Genomic DNA, 13,519 nt, shown 5'->3' with positions numbered 1-13,519 from the left:
AGAGAAACTGAACTTGTTAACTTGTTAACTCCAAAAAGATGGCTTCCTTGAATTTTGTTAGTCTGAAATATAGTTAAGAAGTTCAGTCCAAATAAAGTATGTGCTAACCTTTTATGACTGATCCCACATTATTATGTCACCACCAATAACTCCAGTGTTTCTGCTATAATTGTACAGGCCTGGTGGACTGTCAGACCAATGAGAACCCCTGCTAGGCCAAAAAATCATTTTTTAACGCCAAAAATAACACCAAATATCCATTCATTCAGAAATCAATAGCGTTTGGGAGCCTCTCTGTGCAGCGCTGTTCCGAAACGTGAGTCAACCTCTTTGTTGTTGTCTGGGAAACTCTTGGAATCGGGCACAGTTGCCAAGTCCAATTATCATAAGCGACTTTGGGCTTGTTGCTCACAAATATTGGTAGTCATGAGTTGCGTTTTTTTTTTTTTTTTTTCTTGTTTCTAAAGTGTAGTTGCTTATTTGGGCTTGCTCCCCATATATCTAATGTTAAGTTTGACTGAGCACCATCTAACTTGTCAAATATCTCTACCTGCTGTCAGAACCACACATGTACTAGCTGACATTAAAATCCTTAGCTGCGCCCTGGTGGTTCACCAGTTAGTGCGTGTACCACATAATGTTGCTGAGTCCTTGCTGCAGTGGCTCAGGTTCAATTCTGACCCAGACACTTTGCTGCATGTCATCCCCTCTTTCTATATCCCACTGTTCCTGTCTCTGTCCACTATACCTGACCTTCCATGCATAAATTGAGATGGCCAGTAAAGCCAGTCAAAAGTTTGTTCCTCTCGCGAGATCTGCCAACACTGGAATAGGGCAGTGCGTAATGTGTGTGCATAGCGAGTGTGTGGTTGGGCGAGAGAGTGAGCATCAGAAAAGTAGAAGAAAAGGTTAGCAGTAAGTTGTCAATGGAGCAGTAAATGTACAGTACAGGCTACAATGTGTCAATCAACAAATGCTGCAGCTTCTCAAGACAAAGAAAAGTCTCGTCTGTTGTTTCCCCAACTGCCGGAAAAGTGAAAGGGGGTTAGCTCCAAAGTTAGCAACAATGGGTTAGCCTAACCTGACCAGACTCACTTAATGTAGACTGACCTTTAGGGTGGACCAGCTGTTCTCATTTTAGTGTCAATCTCAGCTACTCCTACACAAAGAAGGTAGAAATGTCCGGATGCTGAGTCTCTCCCGAGTTTTGCTCAGCCCTAGCCCCCCCCGCCCCCCACCGCCGTCATCCCAGAGCAGTCAACCTAGGGGAAACACTGAACTCCTAAATTGCTTTTCGTCTTCAGCTTGCAATCATTAATTACACTGAATATCCTCAGTAATGAGGTAGTTGCTGTCATAGTTACATGATTTCTGGGCTTCTTTCCATTTGGCATAGGAAATGACCAAGCATCTTTGGTAATTGTACATTAGATGAGACCCATAGGGTACATTTTGCAGCTCTAAAATAAGAGACCCCTTTAGTTAAATCAAGACTTCATTCATCTTCTGCCTCCCTTCCTGCTTCACTTTGTTTCCCACTGAAATCTCCCTCTTCTCTTTTATTCCTCCCTCATCTTCACTGCTTTCCTCTGTTTCCATCATTTTTTTTTTTTTTTTTTTGTTTTCCCTCCAGGGCTGCAGGTCTGCCAGAGCGGTCATGTTAATTTGCTGAGCTTAATAACTCCTCCGACAACAAAGAGATCCATTGAGTATTGTGACATGAAATGATAGGAATAGAAGTTCCTGAGTGGGGATGCCTGTTCAAGCATGTGCCTTGGCCATCGCTTTTACTAAAAGCCTATTCACAATTTGAACAGAATGGATGCAAGTGGGTGACTGTGTGTGTGTGTGTGTGTGTGTGTGTGAAGTTCACCCTTGTTAGAGATGTCACAGTCACACTGCCGCATGGTAGAGACAGGATGGCATTTAAATATCTGAGAATACTCCCTTATGGAAATGGCTGCAGCCTTTCAGATATGTACAGGCAGCTGAACCCTGGTGTTGTATAAAATATGCCAAAGATACAATCTGTCCTTTATGTTATCTGCACAACTTCAGAAAAACACCCATTATCAAGGTTAAACTGCCAAATACATGCATAATAAGGTTGTCTAATTCGAGTTTTTCTGCAGTTTCACCATTATGTTGGCATCAGCGCTTGCATGCAGAGTGCAGGGGTGATATTTGCCAGTGGAGCAGCAATCTGTATCAGTGTTTTGTTCACAGTCAGATGATCGTTCCAGAAGGCCTGTGGGAAATAATGGGTCGGGGAAAGCAAAGAGACCCTGCAGCTGATGAACATTCACTAACTCATTCAACAGGCATTCAGCCCCACTGCAGCGTTGTCTGCTATCTACAGTAAACCACACCACAACACTCTGAATTGCCACATTTTCTACGGCACCAAAAACCCTGCATAGCCTTTGATACACTCTCTCCGTATCACATGAGCAGCGAACATTGATTAAATAGTCAATAATGTTTTCCCAGAATGGCCTATTTTTCTTTTGCCAGCCTTGGGTACGCAACTAAATAGATCATAATGCAGTGTTGAAGAGTAACTAGTGGATAGTGTGAATGCTCTACACAAAATTAGAGAGAGCTATACAGCTTATGCTTCTTCTCTGTGGTGGTCAGGATCTGGGCAAGAGGATTAGAGCCACAGGGTGACCACTAGGGTTAAATGCTGAAACCAGTGTAGAGATTGCACTATAAGGCATCAGTATGCTTCAATCGAAGTTTCTGTCGGATTGTCTCACCCCACCACCACCACCACCTTTTTGATGTTTGAAGACAGAGGGCTGCGTCTGTCACTCCTTTTGTACAAACAGCTGCAACGCCTAGAATACCTTTAAGGAAAGATCGTCAGATATAACACGCCATGACGGTGGGATTTTCCCCCTGCCTTTGAGCGTGGCCAACAGTTTAGCCTTCAGACGTGGATGAATGATTCATCATACAAACACCAGCCTGAAGGACCGCTACATGTTTGCTGACTTGATGACGATCACATTTTTGAAACTTGTAGAAAATATTGACTATTAATAGGATATTAAGGCTTAAAGAGAAGTAAGGTGTGTTTTGGGCAGGTATGGTTGAATGACAGGTGTGTCATTCTATTATCGCAGATGCTACATCAACATTTTTCTGCACTCAATTTAACAAAGAGGAGGGTGAAGGGGTGCGTCAGCTAAGATGGTTGGTGCTTTTAATACAATGTGTCCATTCATTCTATTTTGGTAGTATTTTTTTTGTTTGTTTATTTGGATCTCTTTTAAGACCCAAATTAACTCGCACTCTTCTTGTAAGTAGGTTTCCAGATTTTAAGAACTCATTTGACTCCGATTGATTGAATTCATGCAACTACTTCCTTTTTTTTTTAATAGATACTCATTTGGGAGCTCAAGACCACAGTTCAGATGTGAAACTACTTGGGTGAAATGAGAAGAAACAATAGAGCCTCCAGCTAATTTCCCTGTAAGATCATCTGTGAGGAGTGAGAGCAGAATTCATTAGTCTGCTTTTCAACTGTGGGAGCCTGTAGGATTGAGCTGTTGGCTGTGTGCCAACCGAGTGTATTCAACCCTCCACAGATAGGTCTTTGTCCTCAGTGCTTTTACGCAGCTGCTAAACAACCATAAGACAAAAGCATCTGGGGTACCCCAGCACACCAATGAGAAATGCTCACCATATGAAGAGCCACGCTAGACAGCCTGAGACCATTTGGATTCTGCCAAATGCTACGCTTGGGATGAATTAGCAGGAATTTAAATGAATATCCATGTAACCCCTTATTACTTTTGCTGCTCCTCCATATTCAGGATTGTGTGTAAAATCCTGCATCTAAGATATATTCAATGATGTGGCAAGATTGTCACAAAAAAAACAAGTCTTCTGTGAAGACTTCTTTTTTTCTTGACAACTTGTTGTGTTGCTTATCGAAGATGTTACAGGAAATGCACACGACTCCTCTTTTCTGATGTTGTTGTGTGAAAGTGCTGTATTGTTAGAAACCACTGGACACTCTCGCTCACTTCTGCCAGGAATTATCTTCCTGCCCAAGAAAAAAAGCTTTCCAAGTGAGAGTTTTCATTGTCTGCTTATTATCCTCCAGTGAAAGGCTTGATAGGCAGGAAGAGGTACTGCTGCCAAGCAGATGAAAATCTGCAATCGCTGAGCTTTTATAAAGTGACAGATGCAGGAAACCCAATAGCTGAGGGAGAGTGTTTGGGGAGGCTGTTTGCCCCATAGACAGACTGTTTGGGGATTGAGAAGATCGATTTCAATTTGACCAAATTGCTGAACATTGGATTTAAAACAATATAAACTTGGAATACTCTGAACACATAGAGCTTAGTAATTGAATCATTTGTGATGCTTTTAGCATATGGAGCCTTTATGGTTTTTTAAGGCTTTTATTTCAGGAAAGGAGAAAAATACCAGTTAACAGCAGCTTCAGGCTGGAGGAAATCCCAGATGTTTCTCTCTGAAAAACAGTTTGACCCCTTAACCACACGCAGACTAGAGGAGAGATCAGTTAGCTGTATGAATATTGTAACTACACAACTGAGACGTCTCATAAGTCATCTTAGCTTTTGACCTCTACTCTATGAGAAACAATACTGTAACAATAGAAGGACCACAGCGGAAAATGAAAAAGTAATTATATGGATGAGCACAGCAGCTGGAATGTACAGAGCAAACTTTTTGCAACTGTGTACATAAAGTGAACATACATGTCTTTGAAAGTATGTTAAAGCTTGTACATGTGTGCATGATGTGTCTTATGTGTGCAACTTGTTAACAGCAGGTTTCTTTGAAATTCTCTTTTGTTTCCTGTCGCTGATTATGTTTAGTATATTTGCTTTTTTATTCCCAAGTCAATATAAGAATATTTTCTATCTTCATTTTTTTTTCATTGTTTGAGGTACAGCATCTAACTAACATGTCCTGTTTCCTGTTGCATTAAAAGTCATGTATCTGCAAAAGGAAATTTATAAAAGAACAAAGTGAACATTGTTTTATTTATCATTAACAGGCAGTGAAACTGTTAATGCTCTGACCCTGAAACACTAGGATTTAAGAAACATGATTGATGTGTTACCAAGCGGTGGTCGTGTAGAGATCAACGTTATTCTCCCTATTTGTTGGATCAAGTGTGTGCAAAATAGATCGGTGAGAGTGTAAATGTTTAGACATTGATAATGATGTAGAGGCTGCATCACATCAAATGGTGCCATAAATGTGTGACACAGAAGATACTTTTGGAGAACTGCCCATCAGTGCGCAAAGCAATAAAGTAATGGATTGACCCACTCTCACAGAGGTCAGCCAGAGGAGAGTACAAGGGAATCAGTAGCGAGATTAGCTTCCATCTCTCTGTTGTCATGAACTGTATTTGCCACTTACTGTTAAGCACTTAGTCCATGTCTAAACTGATTTCATCATGAATCTGTGGACGAACATATCTCTGCAGGGGTTGAAGTGTCAGGTTCAGGTTGCAGCCGACTCTCTGTCCTTCCAGGATCCAGCCCCAGGACGCAGGGCTCTGAGACACGGGAAGGGCGTCTTGTGGAACAATGGCATTAAAGTGATCTGCGTGTCGGCTGCTCTGTTGTCATAGTGCTGACGATGAATCCTGACACGGTGGGGTCTGAGTGGCTGGTCTGTTGAGTAGCACCGGCTGGCGCTGAATGAAGGAGGTTTCTTCTCCTTCTAATGAGGGGTTGGGGGGAACAGACCTGGAGGGTTTTGAAAAGGGTAAAGTCTTGGGTCAGGGGTGAGAGGTTGGCAGCGTGAGGCGGAGGACAATAGGACTGGCGGGAGCGATGCAGAGAAAGAGATCCCAGCAGCTGGGGGAGACACAGAGGAGGGCGGGTGCTGTTCATGGGAAGCCCCCACTAGATTAGCTGGAAAGCCTCGTCTGCTGTCTCCAAGTTTCTGTGCTTCATTATGTCTCTAGTGTGTGTGTGTGTGTGTGTGTGTGTGTGTGTGTGTGAGTGTGCAACATGTAGGAAAATGAAAGACTGTCTCCAGCCCCATGTTATTTGCTATCAAAGCAGCTGGAGTGTGAAAAAGTTTGAGTTGTGGAGATCCTTGTCAGTGTAAGACAGACAATGGAGTGTGAGACATCAAATTAGAAATCTATTGCGTTGCTAGACTTTCCATTGTAACATTAGTCCAGTAGTAGAACGCCTTCTTATAAATAACTAGCTTTTCTAAGATAAATTTGGTGCTAAATCAGATGAACTTCAGTGTTTGCATTATAGGACACTTAATAACAATGTCTAAAAGAATATTTATAATGCTATCAATTAAGTCTTTGGCCTTCATGAGGAATTTTACAAGAGCAGGTTTTTCAAGTTAATGAGTAATGATAACGGCTTGCTTGTATCGCTTCATCTGCCAGCAGAATATTCAGGATTCAATTAACATTTATGTGCACATCTTTAGTACAAGATAAATCTAATAATCTGCTAATTTCCATATGATTTGATACTGACTGCTGTCCTGTCACTTGAGTAGCATAAAAGGCCACTCGGTGGTCTCTTCACTGAGCTAAATATAAAAATGCTTACGGTCATAGGTATTGTATTTAAAGGATTAACAACAACACTAGTCCTGTGGGATTTATTTGTGCTCTTAGTGCAGTTAACTGGACTGTCATATGTTTCAAATGGCCTCAGGAGGTACTGGGTGTCAGAATGACTGGAGGATGGGTGCAGTGTGTGTGTGTGTGTGTGTTTGTGTGTGTGTGTGTGAGTGAGAGAGATATTTTAAATCAGATCAGGACATCTTCACCTTAGGGGGCCATGATTAAACGCACAAGGAGAGCATTAAAGCTGCTGTAATCAATATATATTAAGAATGGATTGCATGACTGCTTCTATGTGAAAGGGGTCGCTCGAAGTCACAAACCCACTGACAATTATCACCCGTCTCTGCAGTTCCCCTCAGCTCGAGGGAGCATTTCAGAGTCTTACAGCTCATTGTTTTGATTTTGTGACCCACAAGTTTACTGTTTGATCTACTTTCACCGCTCTTACCAAACTCATTTCTAGTCACAGCAGACAGCTATTTTCAGAGAAAAAAACCCTGAACTCTACACAACCTGCCCAGCACTAAACAGCAAACAGTTTAAGCGACTAGCTGGTGAACATAGTGAAGCAATTAGCAGGTGGAGAGCCAGATATTGCCCAGAGGGTGGTGGAGACCAAAAACAGAGCTGAAAAGAGAGTAAAGATTGAACTTATCAGGTGGTTTAGAAACACAAGTCCAAATCAATGATAATGTTGTTCAGCATCAGCTGGATTTGTAAATAGCAAGTTTGCTATCAATATCAATTTCGAAGGTGATAATATGTCAATATTGTGTTTCCCCTAGGTTGACTGCCTTAGAGCGGCGGTGGCGGGCGGGGAGGGGGGGGGTGATGGTATGTGGGGGCATGAAAAACTCAAGACAGAGACTCATCAGCCAAACATTTCTCCGTTCTCTGTTAAAGAGCGTCTGACATTGACACTAAAATGAGAATTGCTGGTTCACCTTAAAAGTCAGTCCACCTTAAGTTAGCCTGGTCAAGTTAAGCTAACGCGTTGTTGCTAACTTCGGGGCTAACCCCCTTTGATAGATGAGGAGTATTTTCTTTGTCTTGAGGAGCTACAGCATTTATTAACTGACAAACAGTCTGTACTGTACATTTACTGCCAGATTGACAACTTACTGCTAAACTTTCCCTCTGCTCCGCTCGTGTTCACGTCATGTTTCTGCCGCTCACCCTCTGCGCTCGCGCAACTACACACGCACATTTATACACACACACGCACTGCCTTATTCCTTAACGAAGCTACGCTACTCTTGTACCTTCCACATAGATGTCCTTTGAAGAACGAAGAGAGGGAGGATGACTAAAAAAATCCACAATAACGCATGGTGTTATTGTGCTCACACAGTGTGCGAGTGAAAATCATTACTAGCCCATTGATATTAATGATCGTCTGAAATTTTAGCAGCGGCGCTCATAATTTTGCAGCGGTGGTGTGCCGCTGCTGAATGAATACAGGGGAAACACTGGTGTTTACGACTTATTTCTGCTGCCCCCCTGCAGACCCTTAGATAGGTAGTGTCACAGAAATTGGGTAATTTTTCTCTGACAATTATGGTATATTACAGTAACAAATGTGTTTTTTTTGTAACTGTTGCCCTCAGTATGTGTGATTCATAGACATTTTGGTTATCGAGTGCTGACCTACTAATAATATGGACTTTTTTCCAACAAACAATCTCTCATGAGGTTTCTATTCCAGACAAATTGCTGAATGATCCCGTGATCTGAAAAATAGGTTCATTTTTCATACAGAAAACTATTCATGGGTGGAAGAGTACTCTCATTATTCTCGATTTCTTGGCAAAGCATTATAACATTATAAATTGAAAGGACATGAGGTTATTATCTAGCATTATTCTAACTCTATAATGGAGAGGTCTTGTCTTGCAGTACCTCTTGGCTGGTTCATCGACTTCATAATGTAAGCATGGCAGACCACAAAGACAGTTAAGAGCCTTCCAGACCGGAGGCATCATTAAAATATTAAGTATCTACTTTTGCACACTGAAATAAAAACAAACAATTAAATACTTTTCTCCAAAATGACAGAAATCCACTGCTGTATGGGGTGTAATACGGTACAACTACTATAAACCACTCCTCTCCCTCTATTATGTGTTTTACTCTCTTCAAGGTTTATGTTTTTATTTCCTGGCACAGAATTGCTCATTTGACTCCAGAATAAAATTATGAAATTCATAGTCTTTAGGTTTTGGTATTGCGTTAGTTTTCTGTCCAGCCAAGCCATGGCGGCAGTTTCCAAGGAATTGTAGGCTAGGAAGCCTGGATAATGCGAAGCATCTGTGTCTCTCACTCTCCCTGCAATACACTTCGGCCAAGACCACAGTGGCTGTGGATGTGCCAGAAAGTCAGGGCTGTGAAGTCATTTTTAGAGGGAAAACATGGCTGCAAGGCATCCATGAGTGTTGCTCCATTTCCAGACCTAATACGATAGTAACACAAACATGCAATTAGAGAAGTGCTGACTCAGATACCCTGGGCATTGTTTGGTCAAACACTCATGATTACAGTGGAGAGAATTCAAAATTCAATCTGGCAATTGTACAATGGAAGAAACACCAAGGCATAAAGTATGTCTCTGTTAGAAATGGTTGTAATCGAATAGCAAAGTTGGGTTTCAGCTATCGTGCTGCAAGATGTTATGTGTTCCTGAATAGCTTTCCTCTTGTGGTGAAATTCATCAACATGTTCACAATGTGTTTGGTCGGTGGGATGATATTTTGCACCACAAATGGATACAGGGGCTGGTTTTAAGATTATTATTATTTCTGATGTTGGGTGAAGGAAGGTCACTTCTGATTGTGATATAGATTGAGGATTTATAGGATTCAGGTAAAGGTTACTTTATTTGTACGCGGAGGGAGCTAGTGAGGATGTAGTTCATTTCTTTTCTCATGTGATACCAAAATCATCGCCAAAAATCATTGGTCAGACAAACAAGCTATGTGAAGACGTCACTTTTGGCTTCAGGAAGTTGTGACATTTTGTAGATGAAACGCTTAATTGATTGAGAAAATAATCAGGAGATGAATTGATGATAAAAATACTCATCATTCTTACTCATCAAGTTCTGTTTGAAGTTAAAGAGGACATAACATGCACATTTACAGGTCTATATCTATATTCTCTCTGGAAAAACTCTGCATGATTTACAGTTCAAAAAACTCCTTATTTATCGTATACTGGCTCTTTATGCAGCCCCTCAGTTCAGCCTCTGTCTGAAACAGGCTGTTTTAGCTCCTGTCTCTTTAAGGCCCCCTCACAATTTGCCCACTTTGTTCTGATTGGGCTCCTCGGGAGACATCTGCTGGCTCTGGAGGCTATGTAAACAAACAATAGTGGTTGGATTTCACTTCACTCACTTTCACTCGTTCTTTACTCAAAATGTCAACTTCTCAAATCCATCTGTCCATGTTTGAGCCTGAATCTGATCTGAAATATGAGAGTGGACAACGTGAACAACCCGCGGAACAACCTTAGCGACAAAGGCTACGGAATGGACGGCCGTTTCTGGGCATGTGCAAACGATCCAATGTCAGTTTGAGGAAGAATTGGAGGTAACATTGCAAACAGAGCGTTCAGAGCAAGCTGACATTTTAACAGTATATAAATGAACAGAAAATCATAAAAAGCATGTTATATCCCCTTTAAGGGTTACAGGCATCTGCAATAAAAAATCCCAGGCACTCGTTCAAGTTCAAATATGAAGCTTGAAAAGCCCTTATTTAAACATGGCTGACACCATTAGAAAATTATGCCTTTAACCTTTATTCAAACACTCAGTCTTAGACACACAATCAGGCTAAGGAAATAGGGATTTTGCTTAGTTTATAGCTTTTTGACAGTGCCAAAAGGAAGCATGAGACTCATTATAAGTCAGCCCACTGTGGTTTTCCCTCTAACTGTCTACATGTCTTGCTATAACAAATGAGGACAGTCAGTTTGTAATGTCATATTCATTCTTTCCATAGTAGAAAGAGTTTTTTTCCCCCCTAGAAATAGAACCTAGAGCCTTCATATGGGTTGGATTGGTTTGTTTAATTTTTACATGGCAGTAATAGCTGTATTTATAGGTTAGGTTATAGTTCTGCAGATTATTACTGTGAAATTGCAATGCCAGTACATTTATTTATATGTTGAAATGTTCAGCAAAAGTCATACACAATGTGTAATGCTGTTCTTCTGTTGTCTCACAGAGGAAAATGGGTCAGCAAACAAGTGAATGGATCTGTATAATGAGTTTGCTGTGCGGTGCTTCTGTAAACCAATCAATGACTTGGATTTGGCATGCCAAAAGCATGAAGGCAGACATAGGCTACAGAGCAGATTGACCTATGATGGCCTGCATTTAAAACTAGGTCAGTAATGTCACTGCAGTACATGATATTCACTGACTGTTTACAAGAATGTCAGTCACCAGTTTTGTAATATGCCAAATATTACAATAAAATGTTACAGCTTTTCCCATGAGAGCAATAAAATATCCGGAAATATTTGGAAAGTCTGTTCGCTTTAAGTTTTTTGGATTCCTTCCCCTTCTCCTTTTTTTTTTTTTAGCAGATTTTGGCTTTTGCAACCATTTAACACACCCATTTGGCTTGATCAGTTCTGCTTTTTCAGGTTGCTGTGTGTGTGTGTGTGTGTGTGTGTGTGTGTGTGTGTGTGTGTGTGTGTGTGTGTGTGTGTGTGTGTGTACATGTGTACGTATAGTGCTTCGACCCAAGCACTATACTGAGGAAGGAGTTCTCCCTGAGAACTCCTTCTTCGGTGTGAGCCAAGCAGGGTGCAGGTCTTCACGGGTGACTGAACACTGAGGAGCATTCAGGCCCCCAGTCTCACAGCGTGAAAGGTTGACCCACAATGAAAACCCCTCCATTTGTATGAGCTTCATCATCATTCAGATTATGTCCTCAAGTAGGGGAGTGGCGCTGTCTCAACAGTGGAGCTGAGCAGGCAGCACTCAGGCTTTGCCTCCTATGTTCTCATGATTATTCCCACAGTCACTCAGCCTGTCACAGTACTTCTGGGAAAGCTGAGTCTAATCAACCTTTTGCGCTTTATGCATCTAAGAATATTGTGGTCATGAAAGGAACCCTTTTATGTTCCATTTGACATCAAGGCTTTGTAATTAAATTGCCATTAAAGCTCCACTAATCAAAATTATATTAACAATGAATCAAATGATGACTTGTGATGTGAAATAGGCTGCTCACTGGGACAAACCCATCTCAGCAGCTGTACAGAATGAGGCATTATTGCAGCTTGTTACTGATACCGGTACTGTTATTCACTATAGCATGAATTAATGATGATGTACCACTCATAAAGTTATGTTTGACAACCTATTAACACTGTATATTTAGATCTATTTATAAGTATATTATTATAATATAATACATGTCTATTCTCTCAAGCCCCTATTACAGAGTAGAGTAATGTTGTGTCTGCTGACTGCTGTTAGTATAGGAGGATCCATCAAGAACCACATTAGTAGATCCTATATGGAAGTTTGATTTGAAACAGTTCGATTTGCAACACATCCATCCACTTATCGATTATCTATACCTGCATATCCTGTGCAAGGTCATGGGGGGCTTTAGCCTTCATTTTAATGTCAAAACCATAAATGCATGTGTATCTGATGCTATAGATGAGCTTAAATGTCCGAGGAAGATACAGGCATTAAGGCCACGGTGGAGAATCACTGATTAGATTTCATTCACGATTTGCCTTTAGGGGGAGTTCATGAACATTGTGACAATGCCCTTATTTAATATGATTACCTACTATTCATGCAGATGTTCTGTTTTTGACTTTAGCTACAGCTGTTTACATTTACTGGTCTGACCAAGCTTTTTTCACCAAAGTCGCTGTTTGACTTTTTTCTTGTCTAGAAACCTTACTTCATCAATTTTGCCGACGTGACCAATCTATGATGCCTTCATTTGCACTCAGAAGTAACATATGTTTGAATTCTGCTATATTTAGTTACATGAAAATGTAATTTCATGTTTACATTAATTGCGTGATTCCTATTTTCTGCTAGCTTGATCTCCAAGCCAAAAACAAAAGGGTTACTAAAATAGCTGGGTACATTTGTCATTACTTCCAATCAAAAGCATGTGTTTCGCTCATACTAGAATCTAGAATACATCAAAGTTAGTCCAAAAACACAGTTTGACCAGTTCTGATCACATGTTTTGAATTTCCTTTTACATGTGTGCAATAAACTTGTTGTTGTCCATATACTCTTGAAGGTTTACAGATGGAACAGTGGATTGTTTTGATTTGGGTTTTATGCACTAAGGGAATGGCATTTGTGGTTAAATATCCAAGTCCACTCCTTTTTGAAGCTTCACTCGAGCTCCTAGTGTGATTTAAACTGGATATCACAACTATGACATCTATTAAATCAGCAATATTTCAACATATAGAGAGATCAAACAACCACCACTTCTGCACATGGGCTGAAGTCTCCAACTTCACAAGGATGATGTCAGTTCTCCTGGAGTTTTACAGGGCTGACGATGAAAAAGCTTGAAGATTAGCGCAGCATTTGTTGTTGTGGGATCCCTGCTAAGTTCACTTCCCTGACCCCTGAGGCTCCCCTCCCCTGCTGATCCCCCTCCTCTCTGAGGTCTGGTATCCGTGAGAAGACCCCACTCCAGCTCCGCTCCAGCAGGGCTCCCCCCGTCACTGAAAGGCCTTTCTCTCATTAGCATGCCCCTGGGGCTCCTCGGCCTGCTGTTGCCAAACAAACACAGCCAAGATCTCCTTCCCTGTCTCCCTTTCTCTGGTCATCTCTCGCCATCGGCTGTCCCCTGTCTCTGTTAGTTTTAACAGGTTGTTTTTTCACTGTATCATCTTCTCAGCAACACCCCTCTCTTAAATTTG

At 41.2% G+C, this 13,519-nt stretch overlaps 1 protein-coding gene across 1 annotated transcript in view; it reads left to right on the top strand.

Moving 5' to 3' along the window:
* gpm6bb (glycoprotein M6Bb) overlaps positions 1–13,519 on the top strand; it is a 34,723-nt gene that overhangs the window by 3,190 nt on the left and 18,014 nt on the right. The gene's annotated exons all lie outside the window — the stretch shown is intronic.

Source organism: Thunnus thynnus, chromosome 11 (genome assembly GCF_963924715.1).
Source record: "Thunnus thynnus chromosome 11, fThuThy2.1, whole genome shotgun sequence".
Taxonomy (NCBI): domain Eukaryota; kingdom Metazoa; phylum Chordata; class Actinopteri; order Scombriformes; family Scombridae; genus Thunnus; species Thunnus thynnus.
The sequence above is the reverse complement of the archived record's forward strand: the minus strand, read 5'-3'. Positions and strand labels throughout refer to the sequence as shown.